The sequence below is a fragment of the Falco punctatus genome, assembly GCF_963210335.1.
Source record: "Falco punctatus genome assembly, chromosome: 4".
Classification (NCBI taxonomy): Eukaryota; Metazoa; Chordata; class Aves; order Falconiformes; family Falconidae; genus Falco; species Falco punctatus.
In genome coordinates, this window is record NC_137583.1 from 21,440,006 (window position 1) to 21,456,827 (window position 16,822).

Sequence of the window (16,822 nt, forward strand, 5' to 3'; positions counted from 1 at the left end):
CTTCACTCTCCTTCACACCCAGCTGGGATGCTCAAGGAGATACTGCTTTGACTGCCTCCAATGCTGAAGGAAGACCCTGTCTCAGGGAGGCGTTACCTAATGGAACAAGCTGCTTCTCCAGCACCTGGATGCCCCGGCACAGGCTACTGTGGGCAGCAGGAGATGGGACAGAAGGTGTCTCAGGTGTGACCCTCACTCTCATTTTCTTCTGGTACCTCATTTGCTTTCCCCTTAAATGCAATGGATCAATTGCCTGGGTCTGACATGGGTCAGCAATATCCTGGCTAAAAATTCTGGGAACTGCCACACATATTCTTAGATACAAACCCAGGACCTAATACTTTTTGTATTAGGAAAAATACCATTATTAAAAAAGACATGAGAAGACGTGCAAGACAGAGGAAAAAGACAGCACAGATAGGAAGGGAAAATAAGGTATTTCTCTAATCCATCACCCAGTTCTGCAGATATCACATTTAGAAAATGTTATCCCAAACATTGCCTTAAAACGGAGAGCAGGTGAGTGGCACAGTGAGCTGCTTGCCCCTGTTCATTTCTGGAAGGGCTTACACTGAGCTGGTCCGTCTGCACGTAATTTTAAGAATGAGAATAAGCAAGTCCAATACTTCCATTTCCTGTCTCTTATCAGAACCACAAACTGTTTCTAACTCAAGGGCAAAAATCCAGACAAAATAAGCCAGCATGTAAGAAATGTGGCTCTCTGTCCTCAGTGCAAGGCAACATAAAGGATGAAGCCTCCCGTGACAGAGAGGACTGGTGCTCAGGAAGCCTGTGAGCAATTTCTGGCTCTACCACTTGCTGGCTGCTTGAAGAGAGGATGTTACAAAGCACCACGAGTTTAAGATAACTATTTCCTTCACTACTCCATTCAAAGAGGGATATATTCACACCAGTTTGTGTCTTCAGCTGCTATGATAATGAAGTCCATGCAGAAAGAAATGACAATGCAGCAATGATAATAACTTCAATAAAGAAGTGACAACCTACATTAGTAGCAATTAGCTGGTGTGACGGTGAGAAGGACTTAGCATCAGAATTTTTATGCCTCCACAGATTGCAATGGCAGTCTTTACCACTTCCTTTGAAAAGGGAAGAGTTAAGGCAAAGCTCAGTACTTCTGAAAGCCTCACCTATTATATTTAGTGACTGTAAAGGGTTTTGCAGCTTTTCACTAAACAGACATAAACCCACCCCAAAGCTGTCATTATTCTGAGTGGGCCACAGAGTGCAATACTGCCATGTTTCCAAAGTATACCATACCACATCAAACTGACCTGCTGGGTACCAGGAATGATAGTCATTTAAAATTATATAACACGGGCTAGACTCACATAATAGAAAAGTCTTCCTTATTATACTTTACTTTCAAGAAAAATGTCTTTTTTTTAATTCCTTTGAGTGCATAGACATATGGTGAAAAACAGGTTAGAGCTCAGATGCTTCTTCGAGGGTGAACTTTCAAATTTTAGGTTGCATTGATTTAGCTGTCAGAAAGATGTTATTTACAGTTTGTGAAGTTAAGTAGAGCATGCTAGAATTCATGGAAGTCATTACCAGAGTTTTATGTTTTCTATATGGCTCTGGTGTATGCCTCTTCTATAGTCTGAAAGGTGTAAACCATCTTTATACTCATTTAAATAACTTCTAAAAAAAATATCTCTTCAATTAGTTACTTTACTTTTTTTTTTTTTTTTCAATGCTTTGATTTTTACATGGTTCCTTTCTGTTTCATATCAAGTCATTTCATCTATCTGTATGAAAGGCTTATTAACTTTGAAAAATAATATCCTGGTACTTTAGAAGTCATTCAAGGTTTTTTTTTCTTTTTTTTTTTTGTTTGCAACAGCTTCAAAGATAATTCAATTTTACTTTATTATCACTGCCAAGAAGCTGAAATTAGCAGATGATTAAGCACTTAAAATAATTTGAGCATTTTCTATTGCCAGCAATAGAAAATTTAAGTATAAAAAAATTTGAACTTATGATGGCACAATAATATGTCACTGAAATAGTTTACTGAAGCATACCGGTTTTCAGTAAAATGTAACGGAATATAATTCTTCCATTTAATATCAGTATTTGTTGGGGAGCCAGTTTCCAAAACTCCTGATCAGTTACATATGAGCACAAAACAAACTGAAACCATGCAGTTGCTGCAGCCTCCCACATTGCACAGCAGCTTTCCCTGACTTTAGTGTCATCCATTGATTTTGTCCACACCTAGAGACCTTCAGAAAAGCCCACAGCCTATGTTTGATGTGTCACTTCTATAACAAGCTACCCTTTAAGTTGACTTTGAAGACATTGTTTTGCAGAGGTCACTATTAGAATGGGGTACTTTGTTTACGAATGTTAAACTAAAACCACAGGGCTGGATTTTGAGATCCCTCATTTCAGAGTTGAGGATCCTGCATCTTGATCCTACATAGTGTTACGATAATCAGTTACCAGTGTGGATTCCCTTGGGGCTGAACAGTCAAATCCATTATCTTTTCATCTTCACAACCAATGCCTCAATCAAACCACTGACATGTGAAAACACAGATTTTATTATGGTGAGAATGATGGACATGTCCTACGTGAAATGGAGGGAAACCCAGCTGTAGTCTATAACTTTCCACTAGCATAAAAGTGAGGTAAGTAGATGGTAAGAATGAAAAGGATTTCATCATTTTTCAGAAAACAGACCTTTCAAATACAAAAAAATTATTAAATATCCTTTATTTAGAAGTGAAAACCCTATTTCCATACTGTTTAATATTCCCATCCAGCAGATCTGCACACACTGACATGGGCAGAAGACCTTGCCCACTAACTTTTAAAAGCTGAAACAATATCTGCTACTTCCACGTAATCACAGACTGATCATCCTTTCCATTGTTTGCAGAAGCTTGAAAATAAAATGTCTTTAGTTATTGATTTGCCACTTCTTTTTCATTTAGCGACTATTGATCGCTGTTTATGTGTGTGTTTCTTGTTGAGCAGAAATTAACATTGAAAACTTCTTGGAATTCACTGCATTCATACCTACTTGACATTCCTGGGGAAAGCTTTTGCTACCACAATCACTGTAACTGGGGTTTTCAAAAATCTGTTTCGTTTTCTCCTCCAATCTCTTGGCAGCAAAAAGAAAAGATTTATACACAAAATATTTTTTTTTATTACTATTATCGTTGGCACTTGGCTGGGACAGAAAATGTGGTTGTCACAGAGTCTGAGCTCACAGAGTAATTTCAAACCACACATTATTATTTAGGCTGTGGTTATTGTGCCTACATTACAAAAATAAACCTCTTAGGGATGTGAGGCATTTTTTCATTACTATCTGGAAGAGAAACTCTTGTGATTACCCCTAAAATTGCTTGCTGGTGTGTGTTTGGGAAGCCAGCTCTGAGACACATGCTGATCTGTAATTTGAGAAAAATATGGATGGATTAGTCTAGTGGGGCCATGTGTTGGGGCTGGATGAATGAAAATATCTGAGATAGTGATGAAGCATTCTTTGACTGAAGCTATTATATCTGTACCATCTGTAAAACAGTCTTCTCATTGGTCCTATTACACTCGGATCCTATAGTTTTCCTTGTTTTGGCTCTATGAGCTCCAAAAGCAATCAAAATCACAGGCCAAGTACAGATTTTCTATGAGACTAGATTATAGTCCTGAATCATCAAATAATAATGCAAATAGATTCTTATTTACTTTGCATTTGTTTTTCATCCTCCATGACTACCCTTTTCTATATTCTTTCATTAAACTTTAGGGTTAAATGCTAAAAAAAAAAAAAAAAAAGTTAGAAGTAAAGCTTAATTTTCATGGAATTACACGGTTTCAGGAACTGAAGAAAAACCCCACACCTACCATTTCAGGATTTACGTTAGTAATTGCTCTAGTTGATGGCATAGTAATCATAATTAGCATCCAAACAAAGATAAGGCTCTCTGCGGCTTCTTCAGCAGAGGGGAGTAAGTAAAAGGGCAACTTCTGAATGTGGAGGTAGCCTTTAGACACAGCAGAGACCTGCAGCCCCCACTTCTCTGGATCTCTCTGCTTCCCTCTGTCTGTGTAAGGTCCCCCTGGAGGTGACAGTCCTTGCCCTAGTAGGGCAGCCTAAGGAGGAAGCTGTCTAAAGTCCTGCCAGGTTTGCAGCAAGAGGTAAATTTATAGTCTTTAATCCTAATCTCTATGACTTTACTTTTATATATTTGGTTTTAAGACTGTTTTAGAATTTTGGCAATAGGATGGGTTTTTTTCCCCCATGCATAATACCATGGTATTTTGTCTTTTGTTCAATATTAATATATGCTTTATTGTTCTATTCTAATTACAATCTCATTATTAAAGGGGTAGTATGTTTTCCTCTGACAGATACTGCACCTCATTGTTAGAGAATCTTGGTTATTCTCTGCTTATTGTTATTAATAATTTGTAGCAATTGAATTGGTATTAGAATATTACTCTGCTAAATCACTTTTGCTGCTAATTAAGGCACTATCTGTGACATTGTTTAGCTCCAAACATCATGCTCCTGCTTTTCAGCCTTTTATAATTACCTGTAAGTCATTCATTTCTACTTCTGTAAGTCAGGTCTTTTAATCAAGACTCCTGTGAGCTTTGTCGTGGTGCGAGCTGCCGCTGGTAGGAACGAAAAGTTCTCGTGGACAAAGGTATTTTTGTAATGACAAATGCACCTTTCACCGCAGCCCTGGAAGTCCTTAGAAATAGAATAATTATACTTGATGGTTCCAAATGGGCAGAAAAGAAGGAGAGTTTTGAGGGAAAAGTGAAAGATTACTGATGTAATCCAACTATTCAAGATAGCAGCAAGGAAAGTCACCATAGCTTTAAAATGTCTTCTCTTCACAAAACATCTGTAAGATCACATCTGTCATACTGTTTCTTGGGATACTATTTTCTCTGAATAAGCAAAGTCACTTCATTATTTGCCTGGGAACCCTACTCACTTTTACTCCCCAACAAACAGAAGACACAAAAAGGTCATTCTTGAGTCATTAGTGAAAGCCTCTTAATAGCTAGGGGGCTTACTGATGGTGCCTGGAGTATGATTCTCTTTTCATGATCGGGCATCTGACATATTCTATAAACTGCAAACATTTTTACACAGATCCAGGAAAATCAGAAACACTAATTCTGTGCAATCCATTCTGTAGATATTCTAGTGGAGTGTAAGAAAGTATGAAAAAAGTAGCAGATATTCGTATTGAAATTGTTATGCTGGTGCTGTTCTGTGCACAGGTGTGCACACACATGTACTTTACGTGCATGCACCAGTGCCACAGTTACCTAAAATTTGATCTCTGTATCTTCATTAGTCCATCTGCATTTCTGACTTAAGCAGACAATACCAAGAAAGTTGCAGGTATTGGTGGTGTTACAAGCATACGCAGACAGGACTGAAGTCACACCTCACTTGCTGGAAATGTCACCCCAAGCCCTTGTTTTGCTGCCAGTGCCTGCCCACCGAGAGGGCTTCTTAGGGGCAGGCTAGCAGCAGGAGAGGGAAAGGCGGGTTCAATAGCAAAGGGTACCTCGCTCTGTTAGGAGCTTCACCTTTCTTTTATCCAGCCCATGTGGGAGATGTTCTTTTTTCTATCCCCTCCCCACTCTATCAGCAGCCATGTACCTTATGGAGGAAGGCTCTCTGAAACAGGCACTTCAGCATCATTACAAAGCTTTCTCATGCGCAATTTTAAAAAAATTATTATTTTTTTTTAATTTTATATATATATATAAATAAAATTTTTAAAAAAATTGCAAAAGCAATATTTGTATGCATTGATCTGTGTATGGGTACATTGTTTGGCACTGGATTTCCTTAAAAGAAGACACAAAGCTCATTATCATTTGGGAGAATTGTCTCGGAAAAGAGAAGTATGTTATAAAACTAGAGAACACTGTTCTTTGGAATCAGCTTCCCTTTTGCTGAATTGCTGTGTGCTTTTGGACAGATTTTTGTTTATATTGTTTCATTGCCCCAACAGATATCCAGGCTGCCACTCCTCCCAACCTGCAGTACAGCCCCCACCTCAGACTGCGCCCTGAACTCACCCTGGAAAATAACTTTGAAATTTAGAGAAAAATCTACCCAAACTTTGACTTGTGTGCTTAGATGGCCTTCCCACCAACACGAAAGTGATTTATGTAATGCAATTTCTTCATCCTCTAGTATTGTCTCACTTCACACACTTATGCCAAGCAGTTTTTGATGATTGCTTTTCCTACAGCTTTTAAAAAAACACATACTAGTACAGACAATGTGAAAAAACCTGCAGGGGTTAACTCTAGTAACATCTTGTTGAACATTAATCAGAATCATATTTCAGTCACATCAGTCTAAAGCTACTGAAATCATGGATGATATGCATTATCCTAATCAGAATATAACATTATACTTCCAACTACTACTTCTAATTAGATTTATCCAGGTTTACACTGAATATAGTAGAAATAAAACAGCTTTTTCTGCGTCTTTCTTGTTAACATTTGTGGTTTTGCGAAACACAAATAGTTTGCTCTAGGCCAGAGAAAATGTAGTCATTTATGCAATAGATACTGAATTCATATTTGCCTGACAAGTGACCTTATCAGCTATAACTTGTCATCTTCTAATTAGTCTACATTCATTTTTTTCACTAAATTAACCCCCAGCCTCTCCTGAAGATAAGTTGACAGTATACCAAACTGTGTAAGGTGTTGCAATTAAAATGGTGGTGCATATGTACACTACAAATTTGCACTGAAGAAAGGTACATCTCCTTAATACCATATCAAGCTGATTACAAACTGAAATAGTTTTTATTCCCAGTGATACCACTGACTTGCAAGGTTTGCTGACTGGTAACAATAATGTCTTCTCTTTAGAGAGTCTAAGAATACTCATATAACACTAAAAGTGCACAGAGAGCTCTAGGGACCAGGCATACCTCCATGTTATTAAAACACGTTGGAAAGTACAGAAAGTAAACAACAAACCTGGTTTTATTATTGCTCTTGGAAGATTCCTTTTATAACAAATCATAAATAAGCACCCCTTATAAAATCTGAAGCCACAGGAAGTTTATCTGGATTCCATGTTCATTTTTGTTTCCATACCTACTTTCAAGACTTTCTATAACATAAGGTTTAAATTGATAATTTCTGGAGACCTACAGAAGTACAACTTTAGGAGCTGGTTAAGCTTTCATATAAATAACCTGCATGTCTACAATTTTTCAACACCTCCAGGGACAGATAGCTGCAGATCAAAAGTTTTGAAGATTTGAATTTAATTTCTTCACAAATTAAATATCTAGGTCCTTAATTTTTAAAAAATGTAAGTGTATTTTACTTTACAAGATTGACCTTGAAGGTAAGCATCTAAAAATTGTATGGATAAGAATGAAATCCTGTGAACCAAATCGAGCCTGATTCACCTTTCATGCCTTAAAGTAAGTTGGTTTTACAGTTTTGGCTAAAAACCTAAACCACACGGTTTGAAAACTCAACTGAAATTCACATATATATTTTAAGGAGACCTAACTTGAATCAAGATTTTATGTCACAGTCTGATATGTGTAAAATACTGCACTGTGCATATACGTAACTAATTTACAGGGAGAAGTTGAGAAAAGAGCACTTCTGTCAGCCAAAAGCTGGACATTTACTGCAAGTCAAAATAATAAACCAACAATATGTTATACTGCACTGACATTTTACTAAAATGTCCATATAGTCTTCAAGATAATAGATACGTGAAAATGCTAGCATGCAGAAAATAAATGCGTTAAAACAAGATGTGTTGTAAATTCAGTCGGATACAATTATTGAGGAGAGGAAACATGTAACACCCTACTTTCTCTCCTTTAAAACTCTGAACTCTAAACCTACCTAAATTAGACCAGAATCTATCATTGATTATGTCATTCCCCAGAAATATGGCCTTCAGACTGTTTGTCATAACTCTACTGGTGATACTACACAGCAGACACATTAAGTATCACTCAAGATGATACAATTTTCCAACTACTACAAGTCAAGCAAATATGTTCTCAGCCTTCTGGGACAACCTTGCCGGTAGATGGATGACACCAGGCTGTGATGCATGGACTGAAACAAAGCAGTCCCTCATAGAGCTTTATGGTGCCTTCCCACTGGTTTTGATCATGGCCCCAACCCTTATGGGAAGGACATGTACTTAAATACCTAAACCCCACTGAAATCAGGGGATCAAAAGCCTGAATTCAAGTGTTAACACCTGGACTTTTGACATTACAACCCGGAATTTCCCACCGACTACCTCTTCTTATTTTTTTTATTTATAATATCATCTGTGTCATCTGTATCATTTAGTGCCTTTTGGATTTTGGCTTTGCATTTTATTTTATTTGGGCTTTGCATTTATTACATTTTACTGCTTACATTATCCCCATAATTGAAATACTCTCTGCCCCAGCACACGTTCGCTGCGATGAGAAGTAGCTCCCGCACTGAGCGTAATTCTTCCTTTGGCACATTATGGCATCAGTCCACTTCCCCTTTCAAATCTGCTTCAGTTTGAATTTCACCACTGGCATAGATGAGATGACTAATCCAATTTCCCTCTATGCAGAGTCCTCTTGCCATTCTTTCTGTACTTCTACTTTTCCCCTGAACAGTCATCATTTAATGCCCCGTTATCTTAGATGGCACTCATTTATTGGTTTATTAAGCAGTAATTTAGCAGCCTGTTATCAATTCCTTCTGTAGCCAGGAAAAATATGCAATCCAAGTATGCAAGGTTCCTGAGAATTACAGCATTTTTGTGATTTTTGGATTAGAGAAAAATTACTGAAAAGTAATACATATGAAATGTTTTCCCTGCATTTCATTATTGTCTGCACACCGAAGCTCCCATCAGGCTACTCAGAATGTAGATTTCCTGATCTCTATTTCTGTTTCCAGCCGAAGCAGAGAAATTGTACAAAATCTCAGAGAGCTCAGTTGACTGGGAGAAGCATGAGGAGGTTCTAAGCCTGGACTCAGTTCTGCCTGCACTCATACTGTCCTTTCTGCAAGGTCTCCAGGTGGGGAGAAGGCATAAGGCTTAAATTAATTTTTATGAGCTTGTTAAAAAACAAGGAGTTTAAGTGAAATAATGGGCAAGGGTGGAAACGAAAGTGTGCCCTAAGCATTAATACAGTAGCATAGAGGGATCAGTGTAAATCCCAGCTAGAAGAATGATTTCACAAAATGATTTTGAAGGTAACCTTGGCAAAGACTTGATTTGAAATTACAGCTTTTAAGATCTGGATGAAAACAGAAATCTTTTTTGTTAATAAATCATTCCTGTTACTAAAAATTGGCAGATTACAACAAATAATGAAAGGAGAGATAAAAGGAAGCAGCTAAGAGGGTGATGAGATACCAGACAGCTAAAGTGGCACTGGCAGTTGAGCAGGTACCAGAGAGGTGAGCATTTTCCTATCTGCTTTTGAAAAGCATTTCTGGTTCTGGTTTCCCTCTGGAAACATATGCACAAAAGACACAAAAGGACAAATCATACAAAATCTCCCCAAGTGGGAGATCATCCCACGCTCCGCCAGCTCTTCTCTGGAGTGAGCGCCCCAGGGAGAATTAACAGGGACACCCGAAGAAAACTGTGTTTTGGACGACTGCTGTTTGTAGCAGCACAGCGTTAAAATGTCAAACATCAACATCAGAAGGGGAAAGGGACTGCCTTACAGGTATAATGGCAGGTCTCTCCACTTTTCCAATGTTCCCCAAGTTTTTCAGCCTGCTGACACAGCCAGCATCGTTCCCACTTTGCATACACCGGGCTCCGAGCCCTGCCATGGCTGGGTTAGCCCTGCCTGCTGAACCCTTACCGTGCTGCATCTGCTCAGAAGCAGAATCTCAGTGCAGTCAGCCTGCTTTTATTTTTTTTTTTCTTTTCTTTTCTTCTTCTTCTCCTTTCAGATGGGTTTTGTTTTGCTATTTATGCTGTCATTTTTTTGAGAATAGATCGGATAAAGGTCATTTTTTACTTGAATGGAAAAGAACAGTAATTTGACAGTGAGACAATCCCAGCTTGCTGCATATCAGAAATGTTGGTATTAGCTTCTTTAAAACAGACTAGAGACAAAATTGTCCTAGCAACTCAATTGCTAGCAGTTATTTTCCAAAAAAATTAGCATTTACAAAGTTATGTTTGTGGCTTCTGCTAAATTTTAGGATACCATTACTGAAAACACTTTCACTTCATTTGTGTTTGCTCAGAAAAAGATCATCATGAAGATATTAAATAGTCACAAAAGATGATGGCTTCAAATAGTGTCTTTTGGCTGATCTATAATCATTTGCTTTGGCAATTTTATTCAAGAACATTAGCACTGATTGCTTATGCTGTGTTCCTAATTATTTCTGAAATATTGTGCTGTTGCCCATGCTGAAATGCATAACGAGCAAAGCTGTAGGTTAGTTCGAAATGCAATGTTCTAACTGGTTTTTAATCAATGAGTGATAATGATAGCTTGTGTTTTGACTTTCCCTGTTTAATTGCCAGTAATAAAGCAGATCTTAGTTGATGATATTTAACAGAGTTCAGTTTCATTTATCTCTGTTTATTCTACTTATTTTAAAAGTGCCTGGGAGCTTTCCATGCTTGACACAATAAAAAAATATACAATACTGATTATATTTTGGTTGCCTAATATTTTCTGCAATGGAGGATTATGATGGACTTTCATGGGGAGTTACTGCACCTCACTGTCTTTGGTAGGTTTCTGAAATGCAGTAGGTGTCTAATGGTAAAGCCATGTTCCATGAAATCCCAGCCAGATTTTTCTGAGATACAGACTGTTTAAATCACTGTTTCCCTTCTGCTGCTTATGATAGCCATGATTTTTTTTGCCAGGGTGCCAAAATAATAATTAAACATAAATATTCTAAGGGTGAGTCAGATCTGCAGGTGATGCTGCACAAGAAAGTACATCTCATCAAAACAGCCACCCTGGCTCAGGCTAAAGGTGCATCCAACTGATTACATGACAGTCAGCCAAAAGTAGACACCTAAAGACGACCAGAAGAAGAGGGACGGTATATTGCTTGAATCCTATATTGCATAGTCCTCTACTTTTACCCTACATGCAGTGTCCAAAGCAGAGTTGAATTGGGATAATTTGTCTGGTCAGGCAGGTGGACACAACCAAGCAAAATCCCCTGGGACTAGAGAAGTGTACGCAGTTCTCTATTTGCATGGCAATACAAAGGGCTAATTGGGAAAGTGAAGTGCAGTTTCTGCTTGACCTTTGAGTTTCTTCACTGGTCAACAGTCAATTTTGCAATAGACTGTACCTGATTTTTGGCAAAGACTGACCATTTTTTTGGTTGAAGTTTAAGCTCCAAACTTATTGTCAATCTACTAAATGGATGCCAATACTGTGATGACAAGCCTATGTAAATCAGTCCATCAATACAATAAATATTTCAATAATAAGCTGATAGAGTAATCTATTTTAAATTAGGGTTTGCCCTCGGTTTAAAATGTTATAAATAGCTCTTGTGTTCCTCCTTCAATTATGTGTAAGAATATAAAGACATTTATAATCTTGCCTGGATCATTGCTTACGAAGATTTATTTTCCAAGATTTTATTTCCAAGTTATCAATCATCTGAAAGCAAGAGGTAGGTGGCAGCCTTAAATTTCTGTATTAGATCTTCTTATGTCCTAAGGGGTTTTGCCATGGTAGTTATTTGGACTATTTTCTCCATACATTTTTCTATTATCTTCATGATCTACGCTATTTCTACAAGTTATTCCAGAATATAAATCTTCCTAACTACATGCAACTAGATGATCTTTAAGGTTCCTTCCAACCAAACCATTCCATGATTCTATGATTTCTAATGTCAGGTTCTTACAGCTAGTTCAACTCGCTTTATTCATGCCTGTTATTTAAGCCCTAGTGGGGAAAGCAAGCATCTATGAATAAGCCATTTCATTCCAGTTATTCAAAGTAAATAACCAAAATTTAAATAACATGTACACAGAGTTTGAACATCCACCTGCAATTTAAGTACCCTATAATGGTGATTGTATCTAGCTTTCTACAAGGTCTGGGACTCATAACACTGTAAAAACCAAAATACTACTTCACGTTACAACATGTTTCCTGTTGAAACATAAATGGGAATTACAAAGTGTGCCCTCTGGAGACAAAAAAAGAATCATTGTTTGCTTTAGTATCTTCAAACTCTTTGCAAACTAGCCTTTTTTGTAATTTCTTTTTTCTTCCAGTGTGACTGGATCTATGGTACTAAGTATCTGCCTGAAAACAATGCAGCTGTCATTCACATCCAGTAGCTATTTCACACTGAACTGGCACAGTTTTCAAACACCAAGTGTTTAGTGCACCAATTATAATTTATGACATAGTATACAGTCAATATAAATAGAAAAGAGATGTTCTTAGCATATCTCTTCCCTCTTTCCCTACAGGGCATGGGTGCACACACGTGTGTAATTGCTGGTAAGGATGTATATGCTCTATACATTTGTATACACACATAAGTATAGGCCAAATACATGTCACACAGCACAGTATTTCACACACAGAGAAGACTTAAAAAAAAAAAAAAAAAAGAGTTGCTTATATTTTGCTCAGTAGGTCTTGATCCATTGCCCATTGAAGTTTATGAAAGGTTTTCACTGACTTCAAAGCACTTTGGCTCACAGTCTCTGCATAGAAAAAGAAAAAAAAAAGATGAAGCACAAAACTGTATCTACTACCGGCTATAAAAACGCTAGCTGAATTTAGCATTCATCAGGCCGCTGCATTTTTTCTATACAGAAATTAGTCACAGTGGGGAAATAATAAAATAAAAGAATGTCCTAGTAAATTCAGTTGTATTTGATTGGTATTTTCCCAACAGATTCCCCAAGTCTTTCTGCCATGGGGCTGGAAGAGGGGTGCCATGAAAGACTGTAAAGATTTGTGTAAACAAAGTTGAAGATTAAAAGGCTTGGTTGCCCCAGATACTGCAGGCTAGCCAAGAAGAGGGGGGTGGAAGAATAAGGCATTTCAGTCTAACTCCTTGAAACCATGCAGATGGTTTATCCTAACATATAAAAAGGGAGAAAAGAGAGACAGAGCTATTCCTTCCCCTAGGCTTGTTCAGGATCTAGAGGAAAGAGGCGATGGAGCAATTCCCTTTTGTCTCCCACCGTCTCCAGAGTCACTGGATGGGAGCATAGGGCTGCAAAGCAAGATGCTTAATGAAAAGACTGAAGAGGGTCTGAAATGGAGCTTAAAGGCTAGAAGAAATTTTCACAAATACCTTCCCCCCCTTCTCCCCCATTTTGAGTATAAGCAGAACTGTTGCTTGCCATATTGTCACACGCTTATTGAAGTTAGTGTTTCACCCTCTCCCTGTCTCTACAGAGCATCTATCAATAGTGCAGTGGAGTTTTGGGGTCATCACACCAAAATCCAGAGCTGATCAACACCAGCAGTGGCAAAAATTATCTAAGCTTTATTAATAACCATCCTCCTTAGACCATAAAACACAGTTATACTTTGCACAAAAAAAAAAGTTACAGAAAAACAAGTGCTGGATTTATTTAACTGGCAGGATATTAAATGATATAGCTGTTATCTTTTCCTGTATTGTAAATTATTGAATTAAGCCTTCAGTCAGTTTGGCAACAGTGCCAAATGAATATTACAACAGTACAATGCAGCAAACAGTATCTGTCATCGAATCTAGGTCTCACTTATAACTGAAATTACAGTGAACAAAATGCTTGTGCAGTAGATTGGAAAAGGTTCATTATTATTTATTCATCTTGCCTAGTAACACACAAAAATAATGAAATTTCATTGAGAAGAGTGCACGTCAGGATTACTATACATCATAAAGACACATCCCTCTAACTTCATTGTGGGTATTTGTCTCCGTAATTAGATGTCTGTTCCACAATAGTTCTGTATCTGAAGGACATGACCAAGTTCATGACATAAAACAAATCACCTGCACAAATGAAAAGGCTTCCTTTATCTTGTCTACATCATGCACAATAGCACAAAAGTCTTCAGAAAAATCTTTCTGTAAAGCCACTGTAGTCATCCACAGTTAGTAATTCTAGCAGTTACTTTTTTAAAATTAAAATATTACATTATTAATACAGCTCACACATTGGTGTATTTATAGCCCCTGTACCTATTCAGACTACTGTACCTTTGCACGTATCTCCACAATTTGTTGATAAATCTGTGTTCATCTGTAGCCAAAAGTGTAAATTAGTGAAGCTCCATTGAATGCCATCCAGAATGCATCAATTATGAGTAATTTTCCTGCACTGCAGCTTGAACTTCTGGTCTAGAATCTTTAGGGGATATTTTTGTTTGGTATTGAATGCAGTTAGTATGATGTAAATCTGAAGTTAGAGTTTCATTGCTATACTCAGTATGATATGATGCGAAACATCACATTTTGGCATTTAGAGATCTATCATTAATTATTTTGGAATTAGAATGTGTGTATCTGTTAGATCAAAATGCAGATGGGTAATAAATTCACTGATACCCAATTACATTCACAAAAAGTTAGCTCAGAGTGTTGAAGCAATATGGGTTATTATAACAGAACTGTTAAAAAAATGTTAGAAGCACCAGATTTTGACAAAACCTTTTGTCAATATATATATTTAATTGAAAAAGGCTCATAATTCAAGGATATGATTGGTTTTGCATAATAAGTCTTTAATTATTACCTGTGATATATTAAACCCTAATTTTATATGCTAGATTCTGGCAATCCTGACAGCTGGTTATATGAGTAATTAAAGTCATATTTTATGCTTTTATTGTTTGTTTTCACACCCAAGTATTTAAAAAAAATGTGCAGTTAGTATACAACCTGAGTACATTCCTCGCTGCATTAGCCTGAGATCACCCTACCTACACCACCATACAGGTTATGTTTAAATATTAGGAAGAAAACTGGAATAGTCAAATAATTTTTCAAGGAATAAAATTCAGGGGAAACATAATTGTTTTCCTTGAAGACAGTTAACATTTCTGCACCATTCTCCAGGGCTGGAGGAGCCCTAACTATTCCGGTCTTGAAAGTTACATCTCCAAACTCAAATGCAGAGCATGGTTCTGTGGGGGAGGCGCAGGCAAAGCAAGGCAGCCCTGCTGCTGGGAAATCGCAGGTTCACAGCTATGCCTCCTGTCATCTGCTTACCCTCCCTGTTTTTCAAATCTGTGAGGAAGGGGTACCGCTAGGCTACTGTGTCCCAGATGAAAGGTATGCCTTGTGCTGTTGGCTGTCATTTTATAGACAGCTTCCTATATAAAATCTGGGCTCGAGCACCAAGCTTCCATTCATTACGAAGAGTTTCTCTGACTTCAGTAGGGCCAGGACTTCACCCTCCTCGACACCTACCTTTCTGCCTACATCAGAGTTAGCTAAATGGCTTTCTCGTTTTGGTGCCTGATAACAGAGACGATGTGGAATTTCACCACTACTCCCAATTTGACTTTTTCAATAGAAGCTGCAGCTTGAAAGGAGCCCTGTGTCTCTGGAGCTCTGTACATCACTGTCTGAAGGGAGAAAACACACGAAAGTTGAAGGCCCCTTGGGAAAATCCTACGGGTTTTAGGTTGCTTCTGCCTGCTCAAACCTATAACATCTCTTCTAATCTCCCTTTCTCTGCACATGTCTCCTGCTTCACTCTCTGATTAAGAACTGAATGTCATTGAGAGGGAGAGGAGGGAAGCCCGCCTCCCACTGCCTGTAGTGCCGACAATGTTTTTTTTTTTCTTTTTACAGAATGCTTTCGTGGCCCTTTTCTGCTTCTTCTTTTTCCATCCTCTCTTTCAGCATTAATATCTGATTCCTTGAACTGATGTGTTACTTTATGCTTTCCTCTTAGCAAACAGTATCTCATCCACTACCTCTCGTATTGCATTTGTCATGCTCCTTTTAAAGTCCTTGAGCTACCTGGTCCATGCTTTTGATGAGGAAAATAATCATTCCGTTCTGCTTCTGATGAGATTCAATCAAAAGCCCCAATGTTATTTGCAGGGAAAGACTCCATGACGTTTAAAAATCTGTGGGCTCTATAAACTCCCCCCCTCTTCCAATTAAAACTCAGCAATGTCTTCAGCTGTGAAAAAAATTACAGATCTTGAGAGATTTTGAGAGCATTTGGATTTTCTTTTTCTACCCATGCTGTCATTACAAGCAGGAAGTCTCTAACTCACCTGTCCCATCCTTTTTGCTAGAACTGACAGGTGTTTTACTATCAAGCTGATTTAAAAGAGGCCTCTTAATCAGGTGTCAGCTTTGGCCCATAAAGTCATATTAATGTTTTGGATCAGATATGAGGCTCTATCTAAGGCACATTAAGAAAGATTCATTAGAAAGTCACTACCCCTGGAATTTGCAGCCTTCCTGGAACTTAATAGCCTGGATAAATTCCTCCTTATCTGGTTTGCTTATGTGAATTATAGCAGTTTTGCATTTAGAAGCTTTTTAGAGAACAGGTTTTACCGTTGTTCTGGCCTCTTTATTCTTGCCACCTTCAGTAAGGGTACACTGATATGCTCCATATGCACCTGCCTGTGCAGCAGCACGACCCCTCCATGCCTACTGTGTGCCTCCAAGTGAGGAAAGAACATCCCTAGTCCATCACAATTATTTGCGATTCTTCAGTGTAAGACCTTTAGCTATTTGTTCTACAGTGGACAGCACAAAGGGCTTCTCACCTCTCAGCAGTTCCACAAAACAGTGTGGCAACAGAAATAATCACAGAAGC

General features: G+C 38.0%; 1 protein-coding gene across 4 annotated transcripts in view; it reads left to right on the forward strand.

Annotated features, from left to right (window-relative positions):
* The window catches only part of LOC308062777 (contactin-6-like), a 169,137-nt gene that overhangs the window by 54,083 nt on the left and 98,232 nt on the right, over positions 1-16,822 (forward strand). Inside the window, exon 2 of one of the 4 annotated variants that reach the window (XM_080384703.1) lies at positions 1-16,822. This exon is cut by the window's right edge and continues 12,327 nt beyond it. The exons of the other annotated variants lie outside the window; for them this stretch is intronic. The gene's annotated coding sequence lies outside the window, so the exon portion shown is untranslated. 4 annotated transcript variants of the gene reach the window in all.